Raw genomic sequence first — 15,165 nt, forward strand, 5'->3', positions numbered from 1 at the left:
CCAAGGCAACTGAGCAATGTCCAGATACAATGCAGGCAAACACCAGGTTAGAAGGCAGAAGTTACAGAAGGGTTCACTCATGGTCAGAGCTGGGTGAACAAAATTGAGTGGGTGCCATCTGGAATCCTAGTACTTCATGGAAATCTATACCAAAGCCAGGCTCCATTCCCTGAGGAGAGAACCCAGCAATAAGAATTGCAGGGAAATAGACTAGGTACCCAGAATGAGAACTCAAGGGAAGCCCAGTTCTGTAAAATGAGGTGGACATAGGACACTTGGAAACAAGTGGCAAACTGTAGAGCATCTAGTGATGGTTTAGAGCATCTAGTGAAGGATTCTGATGATCATCCTGAGACCACATGTCCCAGCAGCAAAACCTTGGACCATGACATTGAAGTTCACACATTACCAGGGCAAGATACAGGTTATAGGAATGTACATTGATTCAGCAGAGGGTGGTTTGATGAAAAATAATTTAGAGCAGAATTAAGGTTGACTTATCAGTTAGCTCAGTTGGCTGGGTTCTGTGTGGGTGGCGGGGTGCTAACTCCCAGAGCAGATGACTCCATCTCACTGCCTTATGGCCACAGGCCTCTTCTTTTCTCCTGCCAGTTACCCTATAAATGCAGGTTGCCAGAGCACCATGGGCATGAGGTGAATCTGACTATAGCAGGTGCTCAGCAAGTGTCAGATGAATGCAGGGACATAGGATTGAATAAATGAATGCAGCAGCTTTTACTGCAAAGAAAAGTTATGGCATAAAAATAACAGAATCACAACCTTTGTAATTAAGCCTGCAGACATCCTTAGTGCTCTGCTCTCTGCACTTTGGAAGACAGAATGCAGTCCTCTGAAAGCATTTTAAGAGCTGTGTAGGAAAAGACAAGCTTAGAAGAATTCAGTGAAAGATGAGAAGCCAATTGTCAACAACAAATTCAAAATTCCTATTCAAGGCCAGTAGCAACTAGTAAACAAAAAAATGTGTTAGAGGGAGTTAATCACTTCATTAATACTTTAATGCCTATTTGCAATTGACTGACTTATCAGTCTTGGCATATCTCCTTTGCAATGCATTTAAAGAGGAGCATAACATAGGATGGAATCCAAGGTGTCACATTCTCAGCTTACTGGTGATTATACGAGGAATGTGGACTAGACCAGTAAAGTCTGTCCTTGAGCCCTGCAGGATCCAAACCTGTGTGTGAAACTCAGTGAATCCCTGTGTCGGGAAGGCATGTGGACCTCTGCTGCCCCAGCACTCATCCCTAGCAAAGGGCCCTTCACATTTCCTAATTAGGTTATATTCAGTGTTCACAGGGCTGGTAATGGATGAGATACTGAAGTGTAATCACAACCGATATTATTCACGTCCCAGGAATGTGCAGCCGAGGCTGCTCTGCTAGCTCCAACAGAAAACAATGGTGTGGTTGACAAGTAGCCTTTTTACATTTCAAATTCTGATCCAGATTTAGTCCTTCCGTTTGGTCATGATTGCAGAATATATATCTAGAGAGAAGAAATAAACATGCTGTAAATTCCATTTTTTTGGGTGTTTGAGGCTCATTAAGTCCTATACAGACTGACATAGCCTGCCTGTTAGAATGTTCAGAAATGAGGCTAACTGGGGCAGTCTCTGTGTCAGATTTGCGATGTCTGGTTGATTAGAGGCCCAGGTAACCACAGAAAAGGTAATTAACTTAATCAACAAGTGTTGTGCCAGGCATTGTCCTAAAATGAAAGATGAAGATAAGTGCCTATTCTAAAATGGTTTGTGATCAGGTGAAAACACCAGACAAAGCATGCTAACAACTATCTGAAGTCAGATGCAACTCAGTACTATAATGGAGGAATAAACAAAGTATTAATGACTGGCCAGAGCAGAGGATAATTAACTCTGACTAAGGAAAGGAGGGCTGACCAGGGGGAATCTTAAAGGATGAGTGAGAATATATGAAGGAAGGGGCTGGAGTGTACATCCCAAGAGATATGAAAAGGAACAGAGTCATGGACAAGGAAGGAAAATCACCCAGTGAAAAGGACCCCAGAGCACTTCACAGACGAAGTGATGCTTCTATTGAGACTTGAAGGATATGGAGGTAGCAGATAGTCAGATGGAGAGCAGGGGAAGGGCATTCAAAAAAGAGGAGGCAGCACTGCACAGAGTGAGGTGAAAGAACATGACAGTGTGGGATGTCATGTGACATGGTTTGGCTGTCCCCACCCCAATCTTACCTTGTAGTTCCCATAATCCCCATGTGTCATGGGAGGGACCCACTGGGAGGTAATTGAATTGGGGGGTGATTAACCTCATGCTGTTCTCGTGATAGTGAGTGTGTTCTCACGAGATCTGATGGCTTTATAAGGGGCTTTTCCCCCTTTTGCTTAGCACTTCTCCTTGCTGCCACCATGTGAAGAAGGACGTGTTTGCTTCCCCTTCCACCATAATTGTAAGTTTCCTGAGGCCTCCCCAGCCATGCTGAACTGTGAGTCAATTAAACCTCTTTCCTTTATAAATTACCTGGTCTCAGGTATGTCTTTATTAACAGCGTGAAAATGGAGTAAGACACTGGGGATGGTAGAAGATGAGGTTAGAGAGGTAGGCACAGCCAGGGCATAACAGAATATTTTTGTAGTCAGCTGAGTACTTTGTATTTTATCCTGATGGCTATAAGAAGCCACATGAGGTGGTCCAATCTATTTGACTTGGTGACTAGTGGGATCTGGGGAGGAGGTGTAAAGGAACCAGGTGAGATATGATGAGAGCCTCAACCAAAGATATAATTGACAAATAAATGGCCTCATGTGATCTCATAGGTTTCACTAGGCAGGAGAAAAAAATAGAATAATTCTCCTTCAGTAATATTATTATCCAATGACTACTCGGTACCTTTTTTCATTATTTATGCAAATTTTATTGCCCCTATTCAATCATCAGGTCCTTGAAGGAAGATCAGAGAGACCTGTGTCTAATTCATGTTTGTGTTGCCCACACTTTCTAGCGCAGATCTTGCACATATCAATGATGCTGTAAATATATATTGAATAAACAGAAACACAGAATTTATGTGGGGGGAGTGGGGCCAGAGTCAGTATTTAAACCAAGAGAAAGCCCTTCAACTCCCTCCTTTGCAGAGAGATTACTCATTATGCCATACTGCACATCCATAAGACATTTACAGCCTACCAGAAACTTTTAAAGGTTTCATAACATCCCTGCTGACCATCTTTTTGGAGATGGTGGGTACTAGAGTCTATATAATTTCTAGAAGATTCTAAAGTAGACTGCCGGACATTAGAAAATGATCTGAATTTATGAGTCAGTCACCCACAAGAGCTACATGCTTGTCAGTGGCAGGGCCAAAGTCAACAGGACCTTCTTGCCAAAGTTTCAAGTTACCCACTCACCTATTTATTGATATCTAAGGGTTCGGGGTCACCAGTATTCTCTAAAGTCATCTATTTGCAAACATGTTCCAAGACCAACAGTATTTTGTATATGAAAGGTATCTTGCAATATACACTAGCTGAATGCAATGTCTGTCTTTGCCATGAACTTTCATGTTTTCATTTCAGTAATGCAAACCACAATGATGATCAACCCTTATCATCAGTATAGAAGAAATTATCTAGTCCTAACCCATGTTCTTACTGGTTTAATCATTTATTTCCAGCTTTCTGCTCTTTGTTTATTATTTATGTAAGATGTTTTAGCTCTTTATGCTGAGTTAAAATGTAATCATTTTATTAATATTTTTTAAAAAGTTAAATTTCCAACCACAAATTATAGAATGATTAGTTAAAGACAGAAATCAGCTTTCAGCAAAATAACTAAGGGCATATCCTCTTCCCAGCATTTTTTTAAAAAGAAGTGTTTTATTTTAAAATATTTCTAGACTTAACAGAAAAATTACAAAGATAATGCAGAGTTCCCATATATCCTATACCCATTCTCACCTATTAATATCTTACATTAATATTGTCCATTTGTGATAAGTAATGAACCAATATTGATATATAGTTTTTAATTAAAGTCTATTATTTATTAAGATTTCCTTAGTTTTTAGCTAATATTCTTTTTCTGTTCCAGGATCCCATCCAACATAACTCATTAAATTTAGTTGTCGTGTCTCTTTAGGCCCTTGTTTGCCATGACTGTTAAGACTTCCCTTGCTTTTTATGACCTTGACAGTTTTGAGGAGTACTCCTGTCATTTCTCCTCGCATATTTTGTAGAATGTCCCCTAATTGGCAGTTATATGATGGCTTTCTCGTGATTAGGCTGGAGTTACGGATTTATGAAATGAAGACCACAGAGGTAAAATGTCATTCTCATCATATATCAAGGCTGCATACTATCAACAAGATTTATGACTGCTGATATTGACCTTAGTCACCTGCCTGGGGTAGTATTTGTTAGTTTTCTCCACTGTCAAGTTACTCCTCTCATCTTTTATTTGTATTTTATATTATTGTTATTTTTTATTTGTTTATTTATTATTATTTTAGAGTCAGAGTCTCACTCTGTCACCCAGGCTAGAGGGCAGTGGTGTGATCATAGCTCACTGCAACCTTGAACTCCTGGGTTCAAGTGATCTTCCCACCTTGACTTCCACAAGTGCTAGGATTACAGCCTTTCTCCCCCACCGCACCTCCCCACATTTTTATAATATACTCTGGAAGGAAGTCACAATGCATAGCACGCAATTAAGAAGCAGAGATTTATACTCCACTCTTTGATGGCAAAATATCTACAGAAATTATTTGAAATTCTTCTACCCAGGAGATTTGTCTATTGTCCCCCATTGATTTATTTATTCAATCATTTATTTGTATCAGTTTGGTCTCATGGATATTTATTTTGCACTTTCAATACTATTTTATTTTGTTACTCAAGCTGTTCCAGCCGTGGCCATGGAGAATACATCCAGTTGGCTCCTGTGTCCCTGTAACATAGCCCTGTCATTATTGGATTTGGTTGAGCACTTTCTTACTTTTAGGAGCTACAGAATGCTCTAGGTTCTTCTTGTATATTTCCTGCTCCATCCTACAGTCTACGTCTCCAAGGAGCTTGGTTCTTTTATTGGAGAATGGTATTAGAAACCAAGACTTAGACGTACTCCTTGTTGCAGAGGTGTTACTGCTTCTAGGCTCAGCTGACAGAGAAATAACTTCTATGTGTGTAAATTAACCCATGTCTATACACATATATCTATAAATCCTTCTCTTTTTAACCATCTGTATCTACATTAAGCTAAATGTGAGTTGATACTGATGTCTCCAATCCCAACCCAGTAGCACATAGATAATTCTAACCTTCTCCCTCTTGCTTGTTTCCTCCCCCTCCTACAATGAAGAACCTGGCTTCTGCCGTCAGAAGGAATAAAAAGGATAGCACATGACACTGGGAATGAAAAAGAAAGCAGAATACAAGATGATATACAGATAAGGGAGATCTGTAAATATTTAGATTCTCAGGCAAGTGGAAAGATGTGAGAAGTGTTAAATTTATTTCATTCATTTATTTCGTTGTTCAATTCCAGTGTCCTGTATAGTACTTCCATAATTGTTAAGCCATACCCACATAGAAAAAACTTTTTAAGTTTGAGTGCTTATATAGAGCTCTTTTTGCCTTTAATCTTACAGACTCGATTCATTTCCAAACTTACTTAGGTAAGCATCTTCTCCCACATCCCCTTCAGTAAGCTTATTTCATGTATTTGTAATACAGTTAGATTATTTTGTCATATTTTGCATTTCATCCTGGAATCCTCCAACCTTCTAAATATTTTTTAAATTTTGTGTAATTAAGTTTCTCTCTGTATGCTGTAAAGTTCTATGGGCTTTGACAAGTGCATAGTGTCATGCATCTAGCATTATCACAGTATATAAAAAAATAGTTTTACCACCCTTTAAAAAATCCCCAGTAGTTGACCTATTCAATTCCTTTCACCAAGAGTTTCTGGAAACCACTGGTCTATTTGACGTCCCCATAAGAGTTTTGCCTTTTCCAGGATATCACTTAAACGGAACTATACATTATGTAACCTTTTAAGACTGGCTTTTTTCACTTAGCAACATGCATTTAAGATTCATCTACGTCTTCCTGTCGTTTGACAGCTCATTCCATTGTACGGATGTGTCACAGTTTATTTAGCCATTCACCTACTAAAGTTTACTTCTAGTTTTTGGTAGTTATAAGTAAAACTGCTATAAAATTCTCACGCTGATTTTTGTGTAGACGTAAGTTCTCAACTCAGTTAAGTAAATACTTACGAACATGATTGCTGGGTCCTACCATGAGGCTATGTTTAACTCTAAGAAACTGCCAAACTATCTTCCAAAGTGGCTGTTACCTTTTTAAATTCACACCAGCAATGAATGAGACTCCTGTTGTTCCACAAAGTTCTGTTGATCCTTGCCAGCAAATGGTATTGTCAGTTATTTTTGGATTTTAGCCATTCTCATAGGTGTATAATGGTACTTCATTGTTGTTTGACCGCTTTTAAAAATATTAAAAGTTTGTCAAGAGTGGGGAGTAAAACTTAAAAACTAAACAAGAAATCTGAGTCACCAGCATGAGCCATGGAGAACAGTGTTGAGATAGCTCAGGCTATAGAAGAGGTGCTCCTCTTCCGGGTCCTATAAGAAGCAGAATGTAGAAACCACCACTTGTTTCCTGCACTTGACTTTGGCTCTTTTGTGCTCCATTATCCAATAAGAGAGCAAACAAAGTTGTGGGAGCTAATAATGCTTTACAGAAAATAAATGAGAAAGAGAGGAGAGAAATGCACAAAGTAACTTCTCAGAACACAGAAGAGATTATCCTTTCCAAACCAAAACGAAAAACATGCCCAAAAAGAGAAGAGAGGGCTGTCATCTAGATAGAGGAGATGATCCTAGAAACCCTGATGGCTCCTTTTTATTAATATAAGAGTACCTGGGATTTGTTTTAATCAGGTATGGTAAGACATGCAGAAAAGACAGTCATGAAGGAATAAGTTTTTGTACTTACAGATACCTAATAACAGGAGGCACAGCACCCTAGGTAGGGCCACATGGAGAAGGGTGAGTCAAGAGAAAGAAGGAGTGAGGGGGGATCATGGACAAGAGCCTTTATTGAGAAGGGAAAGGCAGAGTAAGCAGGTTTTGGATTGGGTCGTTTGAATAATTTCAGCAGGATCTGGGGCATAGGGGCTGTCTCTGGTCATATGGTATCCTGTGCTGGCCTAGGGTGATTAGGACAGCGGGATAGTGGGTCTGCATATAAGAGCCAGATAAAGGAGGTGGTAGAGGTGTGGACTTTGGATTGGCTGGTTTGCATATGAAAGATAGGCTCCCAGGCAAATTGCTATCTCTAGGAATTTCATAACCCTGGGAGGGGCAGTTCCTTTCAATGTCAGCTAGACTCGAAGATGTTGAAGAATCAGACTAAAAAGACATACTTAATACACTTCTTACATACTTTTTATTGTTGGGTCTATTTTTGTTGAAGCTGCCTGCGACTGTCCTCAGTCTCTTCCCCCTTGACCTCCCTGGTTCCTGCGATCTGAGCAGTGTAAGCTTCTCCAGATGCTTGAGGCAACATTGTCTTCTTGAAATTTTAGTAAGGTGTGTTTGCTTCTGGTATTGATGGCTCCTATACACCTGTTTTGCACTTCATGCTTTGCAATGCATGTCAAGTACACCTGTTGTCTGACCCCCTGTGGCCACCCCCTGGAGGTGGAGAATTCATTTTTTACTTTCATTGCTCTTTAACACTTCTCACATCTTTCCCCTTGCCTGAGAATCTAAATACTTACAGATCTCCCTTATCTGTATCTAATCTTGTATTCTGCTTCCTTTTTTTCGTTCCCAGTGTCGTGTGCTATCCTTCCCTCTAGGCCACTCCTGATGCTTCATTCATCCAACACATTTTGTCACACACAGACTGGAACAGGAATTGTGCCAGGTTCCGGGGACAGAGACAAATATTGTATCCTTGTGTGGTGGGAAGAACAGATGAGAGCATATATTTTGAGGCCTGATAATGTGTCAGTCACGTCGGTAATAATTGTTTCAGTTTCACTTAATCTTCACATCACACTCAAGGTGGGTTCTGTGATAACCTCCCTGTACCACCACCATTCTTACAAATAAGAACTCAGGCTTAGTGAGCTTAAGTAATGACCCAAGGTCACAGGGCTAGCTGATGGAGAGCAGGGGTCTGAACCCAGGTGCCTGACACCAGAGCACTTGCTTTTCATCTGGATTCCATGAGCCTCCTGCAGACATAACTCAGAGCACTTTCCCATCCTAACCCTTGCAAGGATGAACCTCCTTTTTAATACAGAAACAAAATTATTTAGCAAAACAACCTGTCTACAGTAGGAGCCTCTGCTACTAACTAATTGGACAATCTTGAGAAAATCACTCATTTCCTTTAGTCTCTGTTTCCTCTGCTGTAAAATGAGAGGGCAGGACTAGTTGACCTCTAAGATCTCATTAAGCACTGATATTCTTTTAATTGATCAGCTACATCTGCACCTCTATTTTAAATAACCATTTTGCTTTGAGGTTCAGGAATACAGGAGAAGGAAAGCCAAGGATGGCAAGGAGTTTACTTGGTGAAGAGAAACATCTTGAAATATTTTTAGCTGGTTTCTCTGACAAAATATGTCCTTTAGTGTTGCAAACTTACTGTACTAAAACCGTTGTATACCGACACCAGGAATAAAAAAGTGAGCCAAGACATTTTAAAGACTGGCATTCATTGACTTGAAAACATGCAAAATACAAACATCTCCTATTACCAAGCCACCACCTCCAAGGCTGACCGAACTCACAAGGGCGATCCTAGGGGTCATTCCATCCCAGCACCCTCATGGACTGCCCTCTGCCGGCCTCCCCGAGGCCAACAACAGCCTGGTGAAATAGCCCTGAATTACCAGCCAACCCGGGCTCCATCTTGAACACAGGCATGTGTTCCAATCTCTGAACATTCTTTATGCCCTTCTCACTGCTGCATCACTATCCTTCTTGTCTTCACAATTTTATTCATTTCCTAGGGCTGCCCTAACAAAATATCACTATTTGCTATGAGTCTGCAATTAGGAAAAAGAAAGACAAACTGAAATAATCACTAGGTATTTCGCTAGGTTGCTTGAACAGCAGCAATTTCTTTCCTCATAGTTCTGGAGGCTGGAAGTCCAAGATCAAAATGCCAGCAGCACTGGCTTCTCCTGGGTCTTCTCTCCTTGGCTTGCAGACAACCATCTTCTCACTGTGCCCCTCACACATACCGCTGGAGTCTGTGTGTGTGTGTCCAAATCTCCTCTTCTTGTAAGGACACCAGTCACATTGGATCAGAGTCCACCTATATGACCTCATTTAACCTTAAGCCCCTTTAAAGGCTGTATCTCCAAATACAGTCCTCTTAAGGTACTGGTGGTTAGGATGTCAATGTATGAATTTGCTGGGGGAGACACATTCAGTCCATGCAGTGTTGGAATTCTACCCATCCTAATCCTCCTCAGATGCATTTCCCTTCAGGAAGCATGAAACTCAGCCAGCTGGAATCTCTCCTTCCTTGAGACCCCATTTCTCCACTCCACCACTTAACAAAGGCCCAAAGGAGTGTAAGTTCCTTGAATGACAGAACAATGCCTTGTTTTGTAAATAGTGTCTTATGTTATTATGTCTCCCAATGGCATATAGTTTAATACCTCATTCAGAGTAAGAACTTCACAAATATGCAATAAGTGAACAAATAAAACACTGTGGTACCTCCATACAATGAAATATTATTCAGTGCTAAAAAGAAATGAGTTATCAAACCATGAAAAGATATGGAGGAATCTTAAGTGCATATTGTTAAGTAAAAGAAACCAATTTGAAAAGGCTACATACTGTATGATTCCAACTATATGACATACTGGAAAAGTCAAAACTATGGAGACAGTTAAAAAAGGAGTGATTGCCAGGACCACTGGGGTGGAATTGGGGAAGGAAGGGAGGAATGAATAAGTGGAGCACAGAGGATTTTCGGGGCAATAGAACTGTTCTGATACTAAATGGTAGATACATATCATTTTACATTTGACAATTCATAGAAAGCACAACATAACAAATGAAACCTAATGGAAATGATGGGCTTTGGGGGATAACGATGTGTTAATGTAGATCCATCAGTTGTAACAAAAGTACCACCCTGTTGTGGGATTTTATAGCAGGGAAGGTGTGCATATGTGGGGGTGGTGGGAAGATTATGGAAACTCTGTTCTTTCTGCTTAATTTTGCTGTGACTCTAAAACTGCCCTAAAAAATAACGTTTACTTAAAAGGAAACCCCTCAAAAATACAGTTTTTAATTGAATTGAATTTTCTGCACAGCCCTCATATTTTTGAAAATATGAGTATGGCTTCCATCTTTGGGTTTTCCATCAGCCCTGCTTTCCTTTATAGCGAGCTAGGTCATTGACAAGGAATAATAAATCAATTAAAAAAGAGAATGGTATCTAAGACTTCATCATTCCTCCATCATAATCCTAACATTTGGAGATTTCAGGACAGCATGAACCTCAAAGTACGCAGCCTCCCTCCCAAGCAATGTGTGAAGCTTGTTAACTCTACTCCAAGACGGTATAAAACTTTGATTAGCCAGAATGCTACACTAAAGGACTAGGGTTCTAGTTTATTGGTCTATGGCTCTGGAGTTCATGCCTCCCAAGCCAGCCCTCTTTGGAAGCAAACCCAGCATTCCATCCTTGGGGATGGCACTATTCATCCGACATTGCAGTGCCCAGGGTGTGTGCTTCTGGGATCCATTGCTAAAGAAGAAATGTTAGGCTCCAGTATGAGTACTACTGCTGACAAAAGACAAATATCCAGAGGAGCCAGGGCTTTAGGCTGAGAAACGGATGGCAGGAAGCCACCTATAGTGGACAGAGAGAAGAAAGGGGAGGACTGAGGAAGAGGAGGCCACAGGAGGCTGGAAATGAGCCTCAGATCCTTCACCACTTTACCTGAAACCCACATAGGCTGTGAAACTCACCAGTCAAGTCCTGGATCCTCACTGACACCCTCTATGGAGGTCATTACCTGAGTCATAAAGATCTGTACCACAAACAGGTGCACTCAGACCACACGCCCCAGCCCTATACAATGGAAAGCCCAATAATCACCCTATGTTAATCAGGCCATCCTGGTTACTCTAACCAGAAGTATTCTATTTACTGATCATCTCTCTGTGGTTTCAGCTGTTTCTTGGAGTCTTATTTGTTTAAGCTAGTTCAACAAAAACACCATAAACTGGGTGGCTTAAAGAACAAATATTTATCTCTCACAGTTCTGGAGGCTGGGAAGTCCAAGATCAAGGCCAAGATTGGTGTCAGATGAGGGTCTGCTTCCTGGTTCATAGGTAACCCTTGTTGCTATGTCCTCACCTGGCAGAAACAGCAAGAGAAATTTCTAGGGTCTCTTTTATAAGGGCACCAATCCTGTTCATAAGAGCTCCAACCTAATCACCTACTGAAGGCCTATCCTCCTAATACCATCACCTCAGGGGTTAGAATTTCAACATATGAACTTTAGGGAGATACAAATATTCAGCCCATAAGCGAGCCAATGAGAATCAAGAAGGAGTGTCAAGAACCCCCTTGGCGAGAGAATGGGAGTAGGGGGACTAAGAGCGAAGGACTCCTCACTCACTATAGCTCAACCAGAGCAGCTGCACATTCACCTGTAATAAGCATTGAGGTCTTGCTTACGATTCCATTCAAAAGGGAGAAAACTTCAAAACCACCAGTGTATAGTGAAATATCAGCATTAGTGGGCCACACATCCCAGATAATCCCAATTGCAATACATATTGTCCCACTGTCAGATAACATATCAGAATATGCGTCCCTATTTGGCATTTGGAAAACAGGGAATTAATAACATTTATTATATATTATCTGGTCTTATAGTGACTTGGGTGCTTGTTTTATCATCTGCACAAGTTTAACCTGCTTAGGTATAGGAAGCATATTCATCTTTGTGCCTTTTAGAGTACCTGTCACAATGCCTTACACTCTGGTGTTCAATAAATATAAGTTGAATGACAACAAGAGTGTTAGATCATATTCACTAGCAAACAGATCCATGCAGCAGATTCTAAGGGCTACAATATAATAGAATGAACATGCAAAATTCTACCTTTGTTTTCTAGGCAAACCCATAATTAGAACCAATTTAAAGATAAGACTTCACAAACCAAAAAGGAAGTCCTAGAGCACTCTTAGGCACAAAGATTTTAATATAGTGACACAGAGGAGACGACTACCTTGGAAGAAGCAGCTCAGCATTCAGTGCTCACTTGTGTCAGTCTAACAGCATTTCCACACTAAGGTGCAACGCACAGGATGACCAAGTATTGACTCTTGTATGGGTGCACGTCCTGATGCTCAGACAAGTGACCTGATTACAGCCAGGGGCATCTAGATGTCTCTGGAGTGTTCAGATGGAGGGTTTTGACAACATAGTTTCCACATCTAGTCCACAGGGTTGAAAAATAAAAGGAATATAGGTCAGTCCAAGGAGAGTGCCAGCACTGATGGCCCAATTCCTTGGCACGAAGTAGACACCCAATAAATACGTGTTAAATGTGCGAAATGGTTTCCCCTCTCTCTGGTTCCAACCTGTTCAGTCAGCAGCCAGGGAGCTCCAAGTACTGTCAAGGCCCCGCATCTATCTATCTGTTATCTTTGTTGAGGAAGGCATCACAACCATTGTTTCTGCAGAGTTGACAACCAGGTGAACATTTCTGAAAATCAGGCATGGCCAACAAGGGGCCTTCAGAGCATCCACAGTACCAGGCTGAAGAGGCATGCTCAAGAGCCCAGCACATCAGAGACATGAGCCACAGGGAAGGATGATGGCCCTACGTGTAAGCCACCTTGGGGCCCTAAAAGGAGGAGGAGACAATTGTCTGATGCAGTTTGCAAATATCCCTACGGGTTATTGTTTGGGAAGTAAATGCAAGAACAATCCTGGGTGTCTTCCACTGCACATTTCCTGGTTCTCTTTATGGGAGTCCAAATGAAGTGATCTGTAATTAACCCTCAAAAGATCATCTGTCCTTGGTGCACACTGGTAGGTGTAGGTGTGTGTTTTGTGTGTGTGTTGGGGGTGGTATGTGAGTATGTGTTCTTCTATCCATGTGCATGAATGCATGCAGGGAAGCAGAAGTGAGAGGGGGCGTATCATTGCAGACCTCTTGTTTTTGTTTTTGTTTTTTGAGATGAAGGCTCCCTCTGTCACCCAGGGTGGAGTGCAGCGGCATGATCTTGGCTCACTGCAACCTCTGCCTTCTGGGTTCAAGCAATTCTCTGCCTCAGCCTCCCGAGTAGCTGGGATTATAGGCACCTGCCACTGAACCTGGCTAACTCTTTTGTATTTTTAGGAGAGACGGGGTTGCACCATCTTGGCCAGCCTGGTCTTGAACTCCTGACCTCGTGATCTACCTGCTTCCGCCTCCAAAAATGCTGGGATTACAGGCATGAGCCACTGCGCCCGGCCAACCTCTCTCTTTTTTATTGTTTCTCACTAACTCAGAGCATTAACGGAAATAATCATTTTTTTCTTGCTCATCCTGTAATCACTATCAAAGCTGTATAATGTTCAATTTTTGTCAGGTGCCAGAAAGGATGAACAAAGAAATTTTGACATTACAATAGATTGGATTTACTACCAGGTATACAAATGAAGAAGGCTTGGAGAAAGAATTAGTGGGGATTCGCATCCAGATTAAGCAAGTTATCACTATCTGCATAACCTTGAATGAATCACAGGCCTTTCTCAAGCTCATTCATTAAAGCTTTGTTTAATTCCACAAATATTTATCACATGCCAGGCGCTTGACCTAAGCACTGGGGCTTCATTCATTTATTCATTCAACAAATATTTATTAAATCCCTACTATGTGCCAAGCACTGATCAGGGGGTTGGGATACAGCTATGAATAAAATAGGCAATATGTCTACCCCTCATGGAGTTTATATTCTAGTGGTATGGGGAGCGGAGAGGCAATAAAGAAATAAATAGACAATCAACAATGTCAGGTGTTAAGTGCTATGAAGAAGAATAAAGGGGGTACTGGGATAAAGAAGGCCATGGGTGATACTTTATCTAGGATGTCTTGGAAGGCAGTCCTCTAGGAGCTCAGATTTAAGTAGACACGGGAAGAAAGCTAAGGAGGGAGACATACAGGTATGTGGGGAAAGAGCACATAACAAAGAGTACAATAGGCATGACTCAATCAATTATACTTCAGTAAAGCTGGGAAAAAAAGGAATGACTCATTCTATACAAAAGCCTTCTACGTTGCCTCAAATCCCTTCCGGAAAGAAGAAATGTGTAAATCAACCATAAAAGCCTTACCTACCCAGCAAGAACAAAACGACCTAAAATGAAGATGAAATGAAAAAGTGTTTTTGGAAGTATAGAAGGCTATATAAATATACAGTAATGCTCTTTATGAGTCACTGGTTTGCACTAACAGGATCAAGTATGCATCTATATTTGAAGGTCTTATGCACAAATTAAATTGGTGCTGGCCCAAGTTCAAGAGCTAATACAAATGCCAGAAACGTATTTGGTGGTTATGGTGAGTGACTGTGTAACCTGCTTAGAACTGTATCCTAGGCCCGTAGTCCCCATGCAGACATAGCCTCTCGTAGTATATCTCATAGTATACCATTTCCTGCTGCATTTGATTGGGCAAAGCTGAAATCTCCCAACCAAGATGTGACCTAAATTTCTTTCTTTACAAGGAAATCACTGGTTAGAAAATTCCTTAGCCTTGGCAATTAGTCAATCAAGTTCATTAGCACAGGTTGACATATTTCCAGGACTGGTGAAATTTTAATTGGCTAGCAAGGAGGGGAATACTCAAGTTTTAAGGAAATTCTCATTCAAAATGTTCTAACCTTCCAGCTTCTCCTACATTTTCCTTAAATCTAACTTAGGGCGATAATCGAGACCATACACACACGAATTCAGTCTGGAAGTGGCATTTTGGAGGAAAACCCCAGCTGAGTACACACGAGTGTGCTTCAGCTTTGCCAGAAGAAAAATAGTTATGCATTATACATGGACTCTACAGACATTTTTTGTAAGCCTTACTTTAAAATGTTTGAATTTTCAAACTT

This window comes from Macaca mulatta, chromosome 13, assembly GCF_049350105.2.
Source record: "Macaca mulatta isolate MMU2019108-1 chromosome 13, T2T-MMU8v2.0, whole genome shotgun sequence".
NCBI classification, from domain to species: Eukaryota; Metazoa; Chordata; class Mammalia; order Primates; family Cercopithecidae; genus Macaca; species Macaca mulatta.